At 44.8% G+C, this 14,455-nt stretch overlaps 1 protein-coding gene across 1 annotated transcript in view; it reads left to right on the forward strand.

The window, feature by feature from the left end:
* GALNT18 (polypeptide N-acetylgalactosaminyltransferase 18) overlaps nucleotides 1-14,455 on the forward strand; it is a 442,549-nt gene that overhangs the window by 374,417 nt on the left and 53,677 nt on the right. The window lies entirely within an intron of this gene.

The raw sequence follows: 14,455 nt of genomic DNA on the forward strand, positions 1-14,455 counted from the left end.
CTTAGAGACCTATCACCATGTCTTTTGATAAAAACACTTCTTACTTTAATTTACGTGTGTCTTTGGTTATTCATTAATTCTATGGATCCTAATTTCCCCAGAGTGAAGGCTACAGAAATTGGCATCACTAGTAAGTAGACAAAGAGAGTGATTGCCTGATTTTAAGTTACACAGATGCAGGCAGTCTGAATAAGAGCAGCGGTTTGGCCCTGAGTGATCTTTTTTTCTTTCTTGAAAGCTAGATAGAATATTAGAGTAGGCAAAAGCAGTGGCAGCTGAAGTGGGAATCAAGAACAGAACTAAAGGAACTATAAGTCAGCAGTGGCTGCTCTAAATTGGCCTGCAAAGGTCTGGCGTTCATTTCCTGTTTTTATTTTTCCTTAGAAATACTGTTTTTGTGAATATTTTACTGGATTTTGGCCTGTATTTACAGGAATGCAGCCTGAAAAGTTAATTAGACCCCAAAAGAAAATTGATAATTGATCATTCTGGTAGGATAGTTCATATAGAATCCCCAAAAAAAACAACCACCATCTCTAGGGAGTCATGGTAAACTGGTTACCAGCTGTTTTCCTGCAGCATTTGTAATTCAGGAAGATCTAGGATGTTCTCTGGCCATCCTTAGTCCACTATCTTTGTCAGCTGATGAGTAAACCACTGTAGCAGCTATGCCAGCTTACACCAGCTGAGTATAGACCTCAGTGTGTTTAACTTTCATCACTGGATTTTCATAGAAAAATGATTTTTGACCCCTCTAAATGGGTTTTTTGGTTAAGGGAGAAATCTCTGAACCTTCCTATAATTTTTAATCTGTATTCCCAGCCTTATGCCTCACTAGGAGTAAATCATGAGGGATAATCTTAGGACCATTTGTGACCAGGGCAGCATTACATATGCATATGTGGAATAGTTTGCTTAAAATATGTGGATCATTGTGTATTCAAGAAAGTAAAGAGAATAAACTGGAAAAAATGAGAGCATCCATTAGACTCACCCAGTAAGGAGGAGAGCCAGGCTAGCTCAGGAAGATATTTCAACATATATGAGGTTACAGCTCTGCATTGATTACAGTGAACTAATTGTGCCTAAAAAGAATGATCATGTTGTGACACTGCCAGACCAAATACCAGTTCTGTCCAAGGCCTACGAGTCAGCTGAGAACTGAAACTCACAGCTGGAAGCCAGGCCAATTCACTTATCTGTTAGTATAGATCCAAGTGATTGTTAAATATATAAGAATGTGTTTGGTGTTCAAAATTCATGAAAACTAATGGGATGCTGCATGCATTGTTTCCACTTATCTGTATCCCATTATAATGTAATAACAAACATTTACATTGTATTTACCCCTGTAACTAAATAACCCTTCAAACAAGATAGAAGCCTTGTGTAATGCAAATGAAGAACTTTAACAGGAAAGTGCTAATTCTTGTGCATTTCAAAGCAAATGTGATGATTGGATATAAGAGATTCTAAATGCATTCCTCTCTCTCCATCCTCAAAGAAAGAGCTCACATGGGTAGTGATCCTGTTAGCTTGTTTTCAGCGAGAAGAAGCTATAAGGACACAAGAAAAAATTCTTCATCACTGGACTGTTTGCATTCCAACAGGGCAGAACAACCAAACGAGAAGACAGAGATACCCAGAGTTACTCTGGCTAATCCTGAGGGTATAGCTACACTTGGAATTTCAAAGCGCTGCCCCGGCAGCTCTGCGGGAGTGCTGCCGCGGCAGCGCTTCGAAGTGTGAGTGTAGTCAGAGCGGCAGCACTGGGAGAGAGCTCTCCCAGCGCTGCATGTAAACCACATCCCTTATGGGCGTAGCGTGCAGCGCTGGGAGCCGCGCTTGCAGCGCTCGGGTGGGGGGTTTCACACCCCAGTTGCAGCGCTGTAAAGTGTGAGTGTAGCCAAGGCCTCAGAGATTTGGGGGAAACTGGCAGATTACTACATCTCTGCTACCATTTGGAATTATAGATGATGACTCATCTGTACATATGTTTTTTTTATCCACTTTAAGCTCTCAGTAACTCTCTCATTCCTCTTTCTTAGTCAGTAAACCTTTAGTTAGTTTACTATAGAATTGGCTACCAGCATTATTGTTGGTGTGAAATATAGGATGCAAATTGAGCTGGGTGAGTGACTGGGTTCTTGAGACTGGGTGTAACCTGAATCTGTTGTGATTTTAGGTGTAAATGACCATTTGTCACTTGGACCCTACCAAATTCATGGCCATGAAAAACACTTCATAGACCATGAAATCTAGTTTCCCCCATGAAATCTGGTCTTCTGTGTGCTTTTTACCCTATACCAGCGGTAGGCAACCTTTCAGAAGTGCTGTGCCGAGTCTTCATTTATTCACTCTGATTTAAGGCTTCACGTGCCAGTAATACATTTTAACATTTTTAGAAAGTCTCTTTCTATACATCCATAGTATGTAACCATACTATTGTTGTATGTAAAGTAAATAAGGTTTTCAAAATGTTTAAGAAGCTTCACTTAAAATTAAATTAAAATGCAGATCCCCCCGGACTAGTGGCCAGGACCTGGGCAGTGTGAGTGCCACTGAGAACCAGCTCAAGTGCTACCTTCGGCATGCATGCCATAGGTTGCCTACCCCTGCCCTGTACTATACAGATTTCACAGGGGAGACTAGCGTTTCTCAAATTGGGGGTCCTACCCAAAACGGAGTTGCAGGGGGATTGCAAGGTTATTTAGAGTGGTGGGGGGTCACAGTATTGCCACCCTTACTTCTATGCTGCTTGCAGAGCTGGGTGGCTAGAGAGTGGCATGTGTTGGCCAGGCACCCAGCTCTGAAGGCAGCACCCTGCCAGCAGCAGTGCAAAAATAAGAGTGGCAATACTATACCATGCCATCCTTACTTCTGCGCTGCTGCCTTCAGAACTGGGCGGCCAGAGAGTGGCAGCTGCTGACTGAGGGCCCAGCTCTGCAGGAAGCAGCGCAGAAGTAAGGGCGGCAATACCATACTACGCCATCCTTACTTCTGCACGGGGCCAGCTCCAGGCACCAGCCGAGCAAGCTCGTGCTTGGGGCAGCAGATTCTACAGGGCGGCATTCTGCCCAGCCCTAGGGCAGCACCACCACTTTTTTTCTTCCACTGCTCCAGCTGCCCTGTAGAGGGCAGCAGCATGGAGGAGGGGAGTGCCCCGCTGGGAGTGGGCTGCGCGCTCCGTCTGCCCCAGCCGGTGCCAGGTCTGTAGCAAACCTGGCAGCCCGCATCCCTCCCCTCCCTGCCGACCGGAGTGGCACGGAGCCCTCCCAGCGGGTGGCACAGCGGTCGGGCTGCGGGGCGAGTGCTCCACTGAAGCCATGACCGCCCCCCTTCTGTATCTCCCAGTCCCCCTCCCCACCACTAGCTGGGGCACGTCTGCAGCGCAGGGAGTCGCCTGCACCCTGGCCCTAGCCGCCCTGCAGGTTGTCGGGTTTTTTTTTGCTTTTCCATTCTGACCACCCCGATTTTTTTTTCACTTGGGGTGGCAAAAAAGCCAGAGCTGGCCCTGCTTCTGCACTGCTGCTGTCAGTTGTTCTGCCTACAGAGCTGGGCTCCCAGTTAAGTTGCCGTTCTCCAGCTGCCCAGCAATTAAGGCAACGCCACTTCCAGCACAGGTGCAGAAGTAAGAGTAGCAGTACTGCAACCCCCACCCTCACACACAATAACCTTGCGAATTCCCCCAACAACTCCTTTTTGCATCAGGACCCCATCAAGTACAACACTGAAATTTCAGATTTAAATAGCTGAAATCATGAAATTGACAATTTAAAAACCCCCGTGGCTGTGAAATTGACCAAAATGGACCATGAGTTTGATAGGACCCTATTTATCACACACAGTCCAGCTTGCCTGAGTAGCAAGATAAACTGGAGAGTCTAAGGGGACTGTCTATGACTCCTTGATAAGACTGTTATAGTTCACATGTGTTACTGGTTTGGTGAAATCTAGTTGTAGAACACATCATCGGGCTGGGCTATCTGTCCTGTTTTTGACAGTTTGCTCTGAGGTAGGCACTCACGGTCATGAGCCACTCCAGACAGCATGACACCTGTTTTGTATGAATCATTGGACTTGTAGAAATAGCACTTTCTGGTGGATGCTTTTGCACAGTGATTTGTCGATATGAGGTTTCAGCAAGGAAAACACGATTGGATGGAGAAGGTTCAGAGAAGCACCCCAAGAAGGATTAAAGGATTGGAATATATGCCTTATCAAGGAGCTCAATTGGGTGATTTTCACATAGAGAAAGTTAAGGGGTGACATAGTCACAGTGTATAAGTACCTACCTGGGAAACAGGAATTTGATGAGAGGGGGCTCTTTACTCTAGCAGACAAAGGTATAACAAGTCCAGTGACTAGACAAATTCAGACCAGAAATAAGATGCATTTTTTTCACAGTGGGGATAATTACCGATTGGAACAACTTACCAAGGGTTGTGGTGGCTTTTCTATCCCTGGAACTTCTTAAATCAAGATTGGATTTTTTTCCCCTAAAAAATATGTGCCAGTTCAAACAGAAGAATTCAGGAAGTCTTATTACCTGTGTTATACAGAAGGACAGAACAGAATATCACAATGGTTCCTTCTAGCCTTATGATCTATGAATCAGTATACAGATGAAAATTTCACTTGATTTTTATACTAATGATCTACTCTTTCATCTCTTTGGAGATAATTTTCTCAACAGGACAGATATGTTCACTCACTCAAATGTGATTAAGGGTGGGATCCTTGAAGGGACTTAAGTATTGCAAAGCTGAGTGGCAACTAACTCTTGGGCATCTAGAAAATCACAGGAATAACAATGTGATCCCTGAAGCCTGAGTTAGGGGCTTAGGCTCTCTATACGATGAAAGGAGAAATATAGGTCCCTTAGAATGCAATCCACAAAAGCCAGCATGCTAGCTGCAGTGCTGCCTAACTAGCCAATGGGAAGTGCCAACAAGAGGGGTGTGTGCTATGACCTGCCCTTCGTACGGAGGTGGGTGCCTTTCTGCAGCTTGGATTTAGGCATCTACCTTGGCTTGTGATTCCTTGGGGAGGGGGCCTAGCTCACTGGTTTGAGCATTGGCCTGCTAAACCCAGGGTTGTGAGCTCAATCCTTGAGAAGACCACTTAGGGATCTGCAGCAAAAATCAGTACTTGGTCCTGCTAGTGAAGGCAAAGGGCTGTACTTGACTCAATGACCTTTCAAGGTCTCTTCCAGTTCTAGGAGATTGGTATCTCTCCAATTATTATTATTAACCTACCACTTGGAGTCAGGCAGCTTAGGTGCTTACCTCATTCCACAGAAAATAGATGGAGGACAAAGAGGCAGCTGCAGCCATTTTATGCACTTTAGTGCAGAGGATAGAGAATTCTCCTAGGATGTGGGAGATCCAGGTTTAATTCTCCTCTCACTCCCAAAGGGGGGAAAGGGATTTGAACACGTGTTTTCAACCTCTCAGGGGAGTGCACTAACCACCAAGCTACAGGATACCCTGATATGGAGCTTGCTTAATCTCCACTGTTGAAGCTGGAGAGTGACTGGAGAAGGGGCTGGACCTGAGGTCTCCCACTTCCCAGGTGGTTTCCCGAACCACTGGACTAATGTCATTCCTTCTGTTTCCCAGCCTGGCCCAAGGACTGTTCCACTGTGGATAAATGTGTGAGGTTTGTGGATCACAGTGGTGCTAGGTACTGAGACTTAGGGACTTATGTCAGCGCTTTAGGCACCAAAGGTTCTTCATGAATTGCACCCTAAGTGATAAGGGACACTGAAATAAACAGTGCACCTAGTGCAAGTAGCCAAGCAACTGATAAGGGAAACCACAGAACCCAAGGTCTTTTTTAAAGATCAGAAAGGTGCATCTGGTAAATTGTGGAGTATCTGTTATATTTCAAACTTTTTATTGTTTTAGGAAGAATTAACATGTTTAAAAATACAGTTAAAATAATATTAAACTTAAAATTCAAGCTATTTAGGTGAAATCCTGAGGGATTTACTCTGATTTTACCCAAGTCCTTTAACTCTCAGTTAATCTTCCATTGAAATCAGCAGGGCTCCAGCCAGGCTTGGATGGCCTTTTGGAGAGTAGCAGCCAGGAGTTGGTTGGCCACTTAAAATTCATTTCCAGCTACCAGTTTCTGCCAGTAAATTTTTAAAAACTTAATCAAGGTTGGACTTACTAGAACCCAGTTCAAGAATAGTCAAATGGAGTAGTGCTCTCAAATGAACCTGCATAATTGTGTTATTCCAGGTTCATGCTAATGTAATGTTATTGATTTAAGTGAAGCAAAAACAGCATGAAATTGCAGTAAAACTATAGTGAATCATGCCCATTGTCTCACTTTCTTCTGTTGTTGTAAAACAAGCAGGATAGAAATCATGCACCATTGTTGGTGAATATAATGTTCGTTTATTACAAATACACAGCCACATAGCAGCCTCCAATGAGATTTCATCTGGGAAAGCTGCCATAAGCATTAGGAATAGCTTTCGCCTAAACATTGGTGTATTCTGTTTTAAACATTCAGTGGGGAGCCGGCAATTCATCTTTCAGATAATCATCCTGTGTTAAGTTGAACATCTTACTGTAACATTTTGCTGCTTGACAAACCAGCTCCAATGAATTATTTACAAAAATTCGCAACCATCTTCAGCCAGCAAAGTCTTTATCAGCTCAAGTGGCTTTTCAAGGTTTATTATTAACATTGGGATAAATCTTGGTCCCATTGAAATCAATGGAATTTCACCACTAACTTTAGTGGGTTAAAGATTGACTTGGCCTTTCAGGATGAAGTTCTCTCCTGGATAGAAATTCTGCATCATTCTCAGGTGGATGTGTATAAGAAACGTGTACTTCACTAAGCTCAGCTGCCCAGCCATTGCCAATAAAAATTAAACTAAACCTTGTCAGATTAATCCAAACACAAGGTGGGAGTGGAAATCTGCTAGGTTCCTGTGGATCTCAGCAGCAAATCATCCCAACTCTAAGCTCTTGTAAAATAACTCTCATTTTCTCCTGATTAGTTGCCCTGCTAAGGCACAGAATTCTCTCCAAGATCTGCTGCTCTTCCTTTTAGCTGTGTCCACTTTCTGCTCTCTGCACTCACACATGCTGTGGACATATACTTGCTATTTAATGCCAGCAACAAGATGCAAGGTGAACTCTTTAATAGATAGATTGCTGTCCCCACAGTCAGATGAACTGGTATTCAGTGGGATTGCAAGGATATGACTGAAGACAGGACTTGGCCCCTCATGGATATTCAGAATAGAGAATAGGTAGATGTCAGCAAAAGGGCCATTTGTTATCATTTTAATAATTAATGCATAGAACACTTCAGGACTCTGGGTGTGAACTCTCCCTCCAAGAGCTTATGCTAAGTGGGGAGTGAGTCCTTGCATCCCAAGGAAGTGAGGAAGGATGTGAGCTGGTCCAACCCATTTACATGCTAAAGCTTTAACCCTCTCCTTTTATTCTGGATCTTCTTTGTTCAAGAGGAATTTGAAAAGTTATATGATAAAAGTAATATGATATTCTGAATGTTCGTGATGGCCTCCGCGTCAGATTCCATCTTGAAAGAAGGTGAAACTTGGGTGGTCAAAGAAGAAAGAATCACCAGTAACAAACTTGCCTGAGATTTGGAATAGAGGGAGGGAAAGTGCTAGTGCACCTGGTTTTCTTCATAGTTTAATAATCACAACGCACAGGAAAAAGAATTGTAAAGAGTTTTTAGAGGAACCTGAGCAATGCCCTTCTCCACCTCCCAGCCATTCATAGCCTTTGTTCATTTTAAAGTTCTTTTAGAAAAAGGGCCAGCGCTTCCAAACATCCAGTGGCTAGCTTTCCCCCTAGTGAAGAACCGGGAAGAGATCTATATTATGCTTTATGAATATTATATATACTTCAGTTTACCTGTTTGATATTGTTCTGTCTGACTAGATGGGGTTAAATGAAAAGGCGCTGTTAGGAAGAGCAAACAAAGGAAACAATGGCCAGCAATAAGACACCTCTGGGTAAACAACTTGATGGCAGTTAATTGGGAAGATAATATGTGCAGGCACCGGGCAAAATTACATAGCTAGTTTGCCAAGGCTTAGATCAAAAGGATACTAGACAGTTAAAACCTCTCACTGTAGAGAGGGAGGGGTATTCACTGAGAGCAGACAGGCTGAGACACAGGATGAATCTGGGTATGTCTACACTGCAATTAAAAACCTGTGGCTGGCCCAAGCCAGCTGATTCAGACTGGCTGGGTGGGGGGTGGGGAGAGAGACTCAGGCTAAGGGGCTGTTTAATTGCACTGTTGATGCTTGGGCAGGGGGTCCTAGAGCCCAGGCTCTAGCCTGAGCCCAAATGTCTACACCGTAATCAAAGAGCCCCTGAGCCCAAGTCAGCTGACAGGGGCCAGCTGTGGGTTTTTCACTGCAGAGTGGACATACCCTGAGGCAGCTAAGTTTGCCCAGCCTTTGAGGGAAATGATGAACATTAGGTATGACTCAGGCTGATTGTTGTGTACCTTTAGGTGAACAAAACAATATGTTTGTTTTGAAGAAGCTGTGTTGAGTCACTTTAGTCAGTCCCTGATCACAGGCTCCCAGAGGGAAGTTTCTTGCATGTGCCAAATACAGTTGGGCCTGTTGTGCTTACACAGTTGCAAACAGCAGGGTTGCAACTCCAAGATCCAGTCTGAAAGTGGGTGAACCATGGGGTTCCACCTAGATGAAGGAAACAAAGCATGTTGCCTGAGGGCTTGTCTACATCAGAAAGTTGCAGCGCTGGTGAGGGAGTTACAGCGCTGCAACTTTGAGAGTGTCCACATCTGCAGGGCATCACCAGCGCTGCAACTCCCTGTTTGCAGCGCTGGCCGTACTCCCGTTTTGTCTCGGGTGTAGAGGATCCAGCGCTGGTGATCCAGCGCTGGTAATCCAATGTAGACAGTTACCAGCGCTTTTCTTGACCTCCGTGGAAGGAGGAAGCCTCTGGTAATCAAGCTGGTTTCCTTTCCCGGTTTGGAGCCACCCAGCAAACCGCAGGGAAGGAGACCTGCTTGCTCGGGGTTCCGGGACCGAGAGAGCAAACCGGGAAAGGAGACTAGCTTCGCCGCGGTTTGCTCTCGCGTTCCCGGAGCCAGCCAGCAAACCGCAGGGAAGGAGACCTGCTTGCTCGGGGTTCCGGGACCGAGAGAGCAAACCGGGAAAGGAAACCAGCTTCGCCGCGGTTTGCTCTCTCGGTCCCGGAACCCCGAGCAAGCAGGTCTCCTTCCCTGCGGTTTGCTGGCTGGCTCCGGGACCGAGAGAGCAAACCGCGGCGTTCCCGGTTTGCTCTCTCGGTCCCGGAACCCCGAGCAAGCAGGTCTCCTTCCCTGCGGTTTGCTGGCTGGCTCCGGGACCGAGAGAGCAAACCGCGGCGTTCCCGGTTTGCTCTCTCGGTCCCGGAACCCCGAGCAAGCAGGTCTCCTTCCCTGCGGTTTGCTGGCTGGCTCCGGGACCGAGAGAGCAAACCGCGGCGTTCCCGGTTTGCTCTCTCGGTCCCGGAACCCCGAGCAAGCAGGTCTCCTTCCCTGCGGTTTGCTGGCTGGCTCCGGGACCGAGAGAGCAAACCGCGGCGTTCCCGGTTTGCTCTCTCGGTCCCGGAACCCCGAGCAAGCAGGTCTCCTTCCCTGCGGTTTGCTGGCTGGCTCCGGGACCGAGAGAGCAAACCGCGGCGTTCCCGGTTTGCTCTCTCGGTCCCGGAACCCCGAGCAAGCAGGTCTCCTTCCCTGCGGTTTGCTGGCTGGCTCCGGGACCGAGAGAGCAAACCGCGGCGTTCCCGGTTTGCTCTCTCGGTCCCGGAAACCCGAGCAAGCAGGTCTCCTTCCCTGCGGTTTGCTGGCTGGCTCCGGGACCGAGAGAGCAAACCGCGGGGAAGCTGGTTTCCTTTCCCGGTTTGCTCTCTCGTCCCGGAACCCCCCTTGAAGCCGCCCAACAGCGCTGCAGTGTGGCCACATCTAACACCACTTGCAGCGCTGGTTGCTGTAAGTGTGGCCACTCTGCAGCGCTGGCCCTATACAGCTGTACTAATACAGCTGTAACAACCAGCGCTGCAAAATTTTAGATGTAGACATGGCCTGAGAATGCACTCAAAAGGAACTGCAAAGGGGTCTCAGGCCCTGCTCACTCTCGGACCATGACAGTCCTCCACACACACACTTCCTTAGGTGATTCCTGTGTGAATAGTAAAGCTTTTCCAAAATATTTAACTGACAGTAGTCCTGACAATTCCACCTGCATGGTATTTTTAATGGAACTGCATTGATTTCCTGAACAAAAGACACTCCCTCACTATAGTACAAATGGAATTTGAAGAGCTCATAGCTATCCTTATATTTCATTCAATATGGTTAGTATTTTAAGAGAAACAGCAGTGTTGTGTGTTAGAGTAATGAAAATCTCTTAAGCATATTCAGTTATAATGCTATGGAATATGGAGTTGTTTTTTGTCATCTGCTTGTGTCCCAACATCAGACCAAGACACGTGCCCTTAGAAATTCAGTGGCACTTTGGTGTGGTGGTGATGTGAGAATTCTGTTATTGCTTTTCATGAATGCTTTAGTAAAGACATTCTGTGCTAGATCCTCAGTTGGTGTAATTCAGAGTACAGTAACTTCAGTGAGTTTGGTGGCACTATCCCAATTTATACCTGCTGAGAATCTGGCTCCTTATCTTTATTGTGCTTATACAACATTGCCTACTGCGACATTTGCCGTGACATAGGAATCTTAGGAAACGAAATGTCCTGACTGTGACGTTGCACTCTATATAATTTTATGAAAATATGCTAATGAGAGTGAATATAATATAACCGGAATATGCTTCATGCAAAAGGTCTCTTGTAAGGTATCATTACAAATCTTCTTATCTACTGAGTGTGGTCATCCTATTTGTATGGGTGTATTATTCTTGTATCTGAAACTAGAAATATGATATCTCTGAGGGCCTGTTGTCGTTATGCAAATTGTGGGCTATTAATGGTGGTTTGGAATTTTGATGGCTCCCATTAACCAGAACAATTGACTGTAGATGGTTTTGTTTACTTGTAAGTCTTCCTGTATACCCATGTGCTGGCAACTGGGTAATGTAATCTTACAGTGACATGTGATCATGTCACCTGAACTGAAATCCATCTTTAACCTGGTGCTTTTCCATTTAGAAGGAGGGGTGGGAACCCAGAGAGGGACAAAGGATTCCCGCCTTGTGCAAAAGAGATATAAGGGTTGTGGAACAGAACAAAGGGGGCTGAAATCATGAGAAATCACCTAGCTACCACCTGAGCTGGAACAGGGATTGTATCGGGGAAAGGTTTGTGCCCAGACTAGGAAAGCACCCAGTCTGTGATAGAAGCTTATTGAAACATCTTGGAGAGTGAGATTTGATCTGTATTCAGTTTTCTTACTGTATTAGGCTTAGACTTATGCCTTTTATTTTATTTTATTTTATTTTATTTTATTTTATTTTATTTTATTTTGCTTGGTAATTCACTTTGTTCTGTCTGTTATTACTTGGAACCACTCAAATCTTACTTTTTTTTAGTTAGTAAAATCACTTTTTACTTATTAATCCAGAGTATGTATAAATACCTAGGGGTGGGGTGGGCAAACAGCTGTGCATATCTATCAGTGTTATAGAGGGCGAACAATCTATGAGTTTATCCTGTATAAGCTTTATACAGGGTAAAATGGATTTATTGGGGGTTTGGACCCTATTGGGAGTTGGGTACCTGAGTGCTGGAGACAGGAACACTTCTTAAGCTGTTTTCAGTTAAGCCTGCAGCTTTTGGGTGACGTGGTTCAGACCTGGGTCTGTGTTTGTAGCAGGCTAGCGTGTCTGGCTCAAACCAAGCAGGGTTCTGAAGTCCCAAGCTGCCAGGGAAAACAGACTCAGAGGTAATCTCAGCACATCAGGTGGCAGTTTCCAGGGGGATTTCTGTGATCCAATCTGTCTCACTGGCATTTCCTAACTATGGGTCAAATTTTTAAAAGTGCCTAAGTCCTACTTTCAATGGGCAGTTATTCTGTTAACTGCATATGTCACTTTTGGCAATGAGACTTACGTTCCTAAATCACTTAGATACTTTTTGAAAATTCTACAGTCTGCCTTTAGGTTGCAAGCTGAAAACATAGTGTGGTAATATAATAGAAACATATGTGCCAGTAAATGGTATTTCTCCAGAATGATCTGCAGTGCTTTAAACAAAAGAGACTCAGTAGTCTGTCTTGTGCTGAAGTGGAATTCATTGTAGCTGTCGTGCTTATTGATGCTTGTGAAAAGCATCCACTTGAAGAAGAGAAGCGATCCAGTATAATAAGTGTTGCTATGAACATTCTTTTTTTATATTCTATTTTGTGAGAAAATAGGAGCACGGTTTTAACCTGTAAGATTTCATTTTGTCTGCAATTTAATTTCAAACAAGCAGTAAAACAATAACAAAATAAAAATCTAACAAGCAAAAAAGCAAACTATAAATTAGTTGAGACAGTTGTTGTAATTCAGTTCAGTCCTCTCCTAAAGCCTAATCCAAAATTATCATGTTTTGTTCCCCATCTCTTTTAAAGAGTTCTCATAACCAATATTTCTGAAGAAGAAAAAAATCAGGGAAACAGACTTAAATGAATGGCTTTTATGTTTATTGCCCTTTTAAAATGAGTAATAATAGCAATTAAACATTATCTTCTTCCTATCTGAGAATGTTTATGGAAGGGTAACCAGGATTTAGCTATTAGCAATTTTAAATCCCAGAATGTTAGATAAGTGGAAGGAATTTGTCAGCAGTGCCAGTATTTACCTTATCTATCTATTTCATCTAGCCAGCTGTGTGTTTCTTCTTTCAGGGGTACCCATCACTGTGGTATATAGGTGCAAGTATTTTTTTCATACAGAGGTATTAAGAAAAACATTTTGCCCAAGGGCAACACAAACCCATAGTTTCTTTATCTTTCCATTAACAAAAAATGCTGTACAGGCTGTGAGCAGTTGTTGGTTTTCCACTGGAGAAGTTACACTGGAGTCAGATGGCTAGATGGTACTTGATATGTTCAATACTCAAACAAAAAGAAACTGGCATCTAGGCAACTAGCAGATCAGCATCAGAAAAGTTCAAATATGACTGGAATCTCTGCTGCATCTCAGTTTGCATATCTTGGGTCTTACCTCAAGTGATATTCAGAAGCTGAAAGCTGCATCTGGTAGAGCTGGTCTGGAACTTTTTGACAAGTAAGTGTGTGTGTGTGTGTGTGTGTGTGTGTGTGTGTGTGTGTGTGTGTGTGTGTGTGTGTGTGTGTGTGTAAAATGCTAAGCTGTGGAAACAGTAACTTTTTGTGGAAATGAATTGGTTTCAATTAAAATTTCATCAAGAATGTTTCTCAGGTCCAGGAAGGAATAGTTCAGTGATTAGGGTATTCACCTGGGATGTGGGAGATCCAGGCTCAGGTTCCTTCTCTGCCTAATTTTGGACCTGAATCTTAGGGTACGTCTACACTACGGGATTATTTCGATTTTACAGAAACCGTTTTTTTAAAACAGATTGTATAAAGTCGAGTGCACGCGGCCACACTAAGCACATTAATTCGGCAGTGTGCATCCATGTACCGACACTAGTGTGGATTTCCGGAGCGTTGCACTGTGGGTAGCTATCCCACCATTTCGCGCCCTTTGTCTTGGGTAAACAGTGCAAACGCCGTAGCATAGCAAGCATGGACCCTGCTCAGCTCAAGACCGCAATCGTGGACATTGTAAACACCTCGCGCATTCTCGTGCAGTCTATGCCGAAGCAGGACCTGCAAAGCCAGGCGAGGAGGAGGCGGCTACGGCAGGACGGTGATGAGGACATGGACACAGAATTCTCTCAAACCACGGGCCTCTGCTCTTTGGAGATCCTGCTGGTAATGGGGCAAGTTCTAGCCATTGAACGCCGATTTTGGGTCCGGGAAACAAGCACAGACTGGTGGGACCGCATAGTTTTGCTGGTTTGGGACGATTCCCAGTGGCTGCAAAACTTTCGCATGAGTAAGGGCACTTTAATGGAACTTTGTGACTTGCTTTCCCCTGCCCAGAAACGCCAGAATACCAAAGTGAGAGCAGCCCTCACAGTTGAGAAGCACATGGCAATAGCCCTCTGGAAGCTTGCAACACCAGACAGCTACCAGTCAGTCGGGAATCAATTTGGAGTGGGAAAATCTACTGTGAGGGCTGCTGTGATGCAAGTAGCCAAAGCAATCATTAAGCTGCTGCTACAAAAGGTAGTGACTCTGGGAAATGTGCAGATAATAGTGGATGGGTTTGCTGCAATGGGATTCCCTAACTGTGGGGGGGTGATAGATGGAACCCATATCCCTATCTTGGCACCAGAGCACCAGGGCACCCAGTACATAAACCGCAAGGGGTACTTTTCAATGGTGCTGTAAGCACTGGCGGATCACAAGG

The sequence above is a fragment of the Gopherus evgoodei genome, chromosome 4, assembly GCF_007399415.2.
Source record: "Gopherus evgoodei ecotype Sinaloan lineage chromosome 4, rGopEvg1_v1.p, whole genome shotgun sequence".
Lineage (NCBI taxonomy): Eukaryota > Metazoa > Chordata > Testudines > Testudinidae > Gopherus > Gopherus evgoodei.